Here is a 7,865-nt window from a genome sequence, read left to right as displayed (position 1 = left end):
CATGAGGATTCCATCCAAAAACAGTGCGACGAGTGGTGGCAGCAAACACAAGATCCTCGTATTGAATTGCATCACAATACTCATCCGTGTATATAAACTAATTTTTGAGCAATATCCATTGAGTCGAACCATGAAGGACGGCAACAAGCTTGTCGAAGATAGCGACAACATAAGCATTCCTATAACCCCAAGAGCGGTTGGGAACTCGACAAATTGCTATCTTCTATAGACGACAGTCAGCACGATCGTATTTGAACTCACATAGAATACCGGTGTACTCAACCTCTGGGCAGTCGTCTGAGTTTTTTCAAAGTGGAACCCGATGACGAGTGTACACATTCACAAGTTCCCACTCGCAGTTGTACCCAATATAAACAACCCAATCTCCATTTGCGCCTTCCCAAGCCTTGCCCTCAAGCGATGGCATCTTAACATCATATGTATCATTATCAAGCGGCATCAACTTACACAAGGCGAGGCTTCCCTCGTCCCCGTGCCAGTCAGCAGGGTCATGACAAAGAAGATAGGGGAGATCAAACCGCTCCTGAACCCTGGGGTTCCTTGTAATGATGTTATTAGTTGAGTCGAGAATGGTCTTGAATGAACCTGTCATGCTAGCCGAGGTGATGACGTCGCACCGATCAATGAGTTCCTCCACCACGTCATCATTTAGATCGGGGCAAGAATAATGGTGTCGTTTCTGGCTTGTTCCCTCCATGGAGAAGACGATCAAACAATGGCAGAAGGAAGGGTGAAGGAAAATGGAGGAGGGAGGAAGAGCTAGCGTGTGACAGCAGTTCCAAATCGAGAGGGAAAGACGAAGAGTCGATGGACGGTTGGCACGGTACACGAAGAGGCGCCTGTCGAGAGAACGGTTGCCACAGAGGTCACACACTGACAACAAGGCCGAGTGAACCGCATGCAATCCCATCGCACAACACACACGTCTTGTTAATTTGAACCGTTTATGTTCTCTTGTGTCAACGCAAACAGTTCATCCGAGTGAACCGCATGACGTATATCGCACACACCTTGATCTGGCTGACCGTTTCTTTTGTGTTTCCTAATCACAATAGTTCATCCGAGTGAACCGTATGTTGTATATTGCACACACCTTCATTTGGCTGCCCGTTTCATTTGTGTTGCCTAATCACAAATAGTTCATCCGAGTGAACCGTATGCTGTGTATCGCACATGCCTTCATCTGGCTGCCCGTTTCTTTTGTTCCTCCTCATCGCAAATAGTTAATTGAACTGAACCATATGCCCTTCATCACACACGCAACTAAAATCTGAACCGTGTTTGATGCATCCTCCATCATAAACGTTTTCACCTTTTTTGACGGTTTTCATACACCACCGTTTGCGATTATTGCATCACACACAGTTTCTCGAAGGGTCTTTGATCGAAGTGTCACGTTAGCAGCATCCTGAAGTAGTGGGAACCAAGAACAAGGAAATCAGTAGGGTATTTTATTTTGCCACACAAGACTTCAACATCTCTAACAATCCCAATTGGTGATATAGTGTCTCTATTAGCAAGTTTAATAGTAACATCCATGTCTTCTATCTCTGCGGGTGATATGTCATTCATAATTTCTTGATATAAGAAATAAGGAATAGCACTCACGCTAGCACCTATGTCACATAAACCATTATAACAGTGATCTCCTATTTTAACTGAGACAACGGGCATGCCAACAACTGGTCTATGTTTATCCTTTTTATCAGGTTTGGCAATTCTAGCAGCTTCTTCACAGAAGTAAATAACATGCCCATCTACATTTTCTTCCAAGAGATCCTTAACCATAGCAATATTAGGTTCTACTTTAATTTGTTCATTAGCTTTAGGTGTTCTAATATAACTTTTGTTAACCACAGTTGAAACTTTATCATGTTCCTTTATCCTAACAGGGAAAGGTGGTTTCTCAATATAAGCAGTAGGAACAACTGGATCAACATTATAAAGTATAGTTTCTTCTTTAGCTAGTACCGGTTCTTTAATTTCTTCTTTAATAGGTGGGAGATATTTAAACCACTTCTCTTTAGGGAGATGAACATGAGTAGCAAATGATTCATAAAAGGAGGCTCTTATCTCAGAGTCAAGTCCATATTTAGTGCTAAACTTTTGAAAAGCATCGGTACCCATAAAAGATTTAACACAATCATACTTTAGCTTAAGACCCGACTCTTTACCTTCGTCGAGTTCTCAATCTTCAGAGTTGTGTTTAATTCTTTCCAAAATATCCCACCGGAATTCAATAGTCTTCTTCATAAAAGAACCAGCACAAGAAGTATCAAACATGGATCGATCATTATGAGAAAGCCGAGCATAAAAATTACGGATAATAATTTCTCTTGAGAGCTCATGATTGGGGCATGAATATAACATTGAATTAAGCCTCCCCCAAGCTAGAGCGATACTTTATCCTTCACGAGGCCAAAAATTATATATGTAATTTCGATCACGATGAACTAGATGCATAGGATAAATTTTTTGGTGGAACTCCAATTCCAAGATCCAATATCATCGCATAGCCTATACCATGCCAATGCTTTTCCCTGCAAAGATAAAGGGAAAACCTTCTTCATATCTTCATCTCCGGGTAAACCTGCAAGCTTGAACAATCCACACATTTGTTCCACATATATCAAGTGCATATCAGGATGTTCGGTTCCATCTCCTGCATAAGGATTAGCTAGCAGTTGTTCTATCATACCTGAAGGAATTTCATATTCAATATTTTAAATAGGTGCAGTAGGTAGAGGGGTAGCTAATTGTGGTTCCGTTCGAGGTGAAGATACCCCGAACAAACCCCTCAAAGCATTGTTTTCCATAGTAACAAGTGACAATAAATTTCAGCACACTAGATAAATGTTTCATTACCAATTTCACTTACCAAAGGTGCTTCACTCCCCGGCAACGGTGCCAGAAAATAGCCTTGATGACCCACAAGTATATGGGATCAATTGTAGCTCTTTTCTATAAGTAAGAGTGTCGAACCCAATGAGGAGCAGAAGGAAATGACAAGTGGTTTTCAACAAGGTAATGTCTACAAGTGCTGAAATTGTAAGTAACAGAGTAGTTTAGTAGCAAGATAATTTGTAACGAGCAAGTAACGATAATAGTAGCAAAAGTGCAGCAAGGTATCCCAATCCTTTTGAGGCAAAGGACATGCCAAAACGGTCTCTTATGATAAGAAAAGCGTTCTTGAGGGTACACGGGAATTTCATCTAGTCACTTCCACCATGTTGGTTCGATTCGTGTTCGCTACTTTAATAATTTGATATGTGGGTGGACCGGTGCTTAGGTGCTGTTCTTACTTGAACAAACCTCCTACTTATGATTAATCCTCCCGCAAGCATCCGCAACTATGAGAAAAGTATTAAGAATAAATTCTAACCATAGCATTAAACTTTTGGATCCAATCGCTCCCTTACGGAATAGCGCATAAACTGGGGTTTAAGCTTCTGTCACTCTCACATCCCATCATCTAATTGCTACTCCACAAGGCATTCCCTTAGGCCCAAATATGGTGAAGTTTCATGTAGTCGATGTTCACATGACACCACTAAGGGAATCACAACATGCATACTATCAAAATATCAAACACATATCAAGTTCACATGATTACTTGCAACATGATTTCTTCCGTGACCTCAAGAACAAAAGTAACTACTCACAAATGATAATCATGGTCAAGATCAGATGGGTATTAAATAGCATATTGGATCTGAACATATAATCTTCCACCAAATAAACCATATAGTAATCAACTACAAGATGTAATTAACACTACTAGTCACCCACAAGCACCAATCTATAGTTCCGGTAACAAGATTGAACACAAGAAATGAACTAGGGTTTGAGATGAGATGGTGCCGTTGAAGATGTTGATGGAGATTTCCCTCCCCAAGATGGGAGAGTTGTTGGTGATGATGATGACGATGATTTCCCCCTCCGGGAGGGAAGTTCCCCCGGCGGATTTGCTCCGCCGGAGCGCAAAAGTGGTCTTGCCCAAGTTCCGCCTCAAGACGGCGGCGCTCCATCCCGAAAGTCCTCTCCTTATTTTTTTTCTAGGTCAAAATGACTTATATACCAGAAGATGGGCACCTGAGGTGGGCATGGGTGACCACAACCCACCAGGGCGCGCCTGGGCTCCCTGGCGCGCCCAGGTGGGTTGTGCCCACCTGGTGGGCCTCCTCTGGTACTTATTTGCTCCAATATTCATCATATATTCCATACAAATTCTCCATGAAGTTTCAACCTGTTTGGAGTTGTGCAGAATAGGTAGCCTGACGTAGCTTTTCCAGGTCCATATTTCCAGCTGTCAGAATTCTCCTTCTTTGTGTGTACCTTGTAAATTATGAGATAAAAGGCATTAGAATTACTCCAAAAAGCATTATTATGCATAAAAACATCATAAATAACAGTAGGAAACATGATGCAAAATGGACGTATCAGTGCTATATCCATGGATTGCGCTCATGTATTGCGTGAGGGTTGAAAAAGCTGAAGCGCGTTAAAAAGTATGAACCAATTGCTCGGCTTGTCATCGGGGTTGTGCATGATAAATACTTTGTGTTAAGAAGAAAGAGCATGACAAGACTATATGATTTTGTAGGGATAGCTTTCTTTATCGTTGATATTTTGAAGGACATGATTGTTTGTTGAGATGCCTGAGTATTGATGTCTTTATGTCGAATTATAGACTATTTCTTTGAATCACTTATGTCTTAATATTGCAATGATTAGATATATGATCAAGTTTGTGCTAGGTAGCATTCCACGTCAAAAATTATCTTTTTTTATCATTTACCTACTCAAGGATGAGCAGGAATTAAGCTTGGGGATGCTGATACGTCTTCATCGTATCTATAATATTTGATTGTTTCATGCCAATATTATACAACTTTCACATATTTTTGGCAACTTTTTATATGATTTATTGGACTAAGCTATTGATCTAGTGCCGAGTGCCAGTTCCTGTATTTTGCATGTTTTTTGTTTCACGGAAAATCCGTATCAAACGAAGTCCAAACATGATAAAAATTTATGGAGAATTATTTTGGAATATATGTGATTTTTGGGAGGTGGAATCAATGCAAACGGGGGCTCACAGTGCCCACAACCCACCAACGCGCGCCCAGGCCCCGGGCGCGCCCAGGTGTCTTATGCTCCCCTCGAACGTTGGTTGGAGCTCTACTTCGGGCGCAATGAAGCTTACATCTGAAAAAAATCGTGTTAAAATTTTAGCGCAATCGGAGTTACGGATCTCCTGGAATATAAGAAACGGTTTTCGGCCAGATCTGGGGAACGCGAAACAGAAGAGAACACAGAGGGATATCCAATCTCGAAGGGGCTCCCGCCCCTCCGCCGCCATGGAGGCCATGGACCAGAGGGGGAACTCTCCTCCCATCTAGGGGGAGGCCAAGGAAGAAGAAGAAGGAGGGGGCTCTCTCCCCCTCTCTCGGTGGCGCCGAAGTGCCTCCGGGGCTAGGATCGTGACGGCGATCCACATCAACAATCTTACTACTGTCAACACAAACTCTCTCCCCCTCTATGCAGTGGTGTAACCTCCCTTCTCCCCGCTGTAATCTCTACTTAAACATGGTGCTCAACTCCATATATTATTTCCCAATGATATTTGGCTATATATCCTATGGTGTTTGAGTAGATCCATTTTGTGTAGCGACCCGACCTCAAACGGTCAAGTCTCTGTGCTTCAGTGTCATCCCTGGATCGGTAATGCTAACACACACAGTACTCGAGGATTTATAACAGAGTAGCAATCACACACTTATTACATCGAATGTCTCCAAAGAGAACTTACTACAATAAATATGGCTTAAGGTCATCTAATACGATAACAGCGGAAGGCTTGGAAGATAAGTGAGTCCATCAACTCCAACGGCATTGCTGAGCTGCACGGCAACGACCTAATGAACCTTACTCTTCGTCTGAAAAGTCTGCAACATAATACGTTGTAGCTCGAAAACGGGTCAGCACATGGAATATGCTGGCAAAGTAACACAGTAGAGCAAGAACAGAATAATGCTATCACTACATGCATATTTGGCTGGTGGAAAGCTCTATGGTTACAGTTTTGCGAAAAGCCAATTTTTTCCCTACAACAAAGAAATAGATTTTAATTTAACTATCATGGTAGTTGAAACATCATTGAGAAGGTTCCTCCAACTCAATCCGAATTAAAGTAATTATCAACCCAACAATATTAATTTAGAGTGATGAGATACTTAAGATACTCCAAGTACTAGATACTCAAGATGTCCATAACCGGGGATATGGCTAAACATGATTAGTTTGTACACTCTGCAGAGGTTTGCGCACTTTTCCCCACAAGACTCGATCGCCTCCATTGAATTTCTCGCACTACATGGTGTTTGAGAAACGGATGACTGAGACACAATCTTTCAGAAACATTAACTCTCTACTCCGGGCAGACCATACCAAACCTACAACTCACTACCTGCTGATCCACCTCTTCAAGAGCTTCACGTAACTTACTCAACTATGCTAGAGCCCATAATAGCTTGTGGCTGCACACGGAAGTTTCTAGCATAAATCATCTCAGTTCCCTTTGAGCCTGGGTGGCAGTCCATAGGAAGATCACATGGGTACTCCGGGATTTCCAAAAATACAGGCAACACTGTGTACTCCAGGTGCCTCAATCCACCTAGATGTGTATTTAAGTTGCCACCTTAAGTTGAACCATTAATTAACAATCTCACATCTGTCATGGATTTCACTCTCTCAAACCACGTCTACGAGCGTAGCATAGCAATATAAGCAACGCGTAGAAGTAACTCCCAAGGGTTTGAATGTAACAGGGCAATAGGTACTACCTCATCAACTACTTCCCAACCCACATGTTAATGACATCCTAACCATGCAATGTTTGAGGATTGGAACTAATGCATAAAAACTGGGTGATAAAGGGGTATGATCAAAGTGTTACTTGCCTTGCTGACGATCCGCGTAACCTATAGACTCCAAATAACACGCTTCGCACTCCGAGAATTCTATCGCAAACAAACAATAGCATACATAAGCAATCAAGCAAAGAAGCACGGGTAAAACTCAAATAAGAATATCTAACCAGAAAGTTCAACTTAAGAACTCCGGTTTGCAAAAAGAATCAAACCAAACGGAGCAACGAAACTCAAACGGCGAAAAAAACAAGATCCGTTTACTAATCTGGACCTAGGTCAAATTTTACAGTAGCAAAAACTTGCTCAAGTTGGTTAAGCGGAAAGAGGGTCTCGAGACAAAGATCTAGGCGCTTGAATCGCCTGATTCCGACTAACGAGCGAAAAGATAAACTAGAACGAAAATCGGATCAGAAATCGCGATCAGAAATAACCGTGGAAAAATCCGATAAAAGAAAACTGACGAACGGGCTAACAAACGAGCGTTCGTTGTCTGTAACTAACGAGCGAAAACCGTTCGTTAAAATGAACGTACGGACGGACGAACGTCCGCTAAAAAGAAAAACCAGGAAAAACCGGCGAACCGAAAAAAAACTATGGTTTTCTTTAAAAAAACGGATCGGTTCTACCTTGTTGGTCCGGCGAGGCACGACGACAACGGCGAGGCGAGGCGCGGCAGCGGACGAGGCGGCGGCGGCGCGGCGGCTTGGGCGGCGGCTGCGGCGGCTTCGGCTGCGGGGCGAGGCGGAGCGGCGGTGGTGGGTGGTGGTGGCGATGGGGGCAGTATATAAGGAGGGGGTGTGCCTGGGGGGGGGGGCAAAGGCGGCGGGGAGGAGCCCTAGCCGGACTCCTCGAGTCGGGCGGCGGCGCGGCCGGTCTCCTCGAAGGAGATGGCGCGCGGGAGGGTCATATTAT

This window comes from Triticum urartu, chromosome 1, assembly GCF_003073215.2.
Source record: "Triticum urartu cultivar G1812 chromosome 1, Tu2.1, whole genome shotgun sequence".
Taxonomy (NCBI): Eukaryota; Viridiplantae; Streptophyta; class Magnoliopsida; order Poales; family Poaceae; genus Triticum; species Triticum urartu.
Note: the sequence above shows the minus strand (reverse complement) of the source record.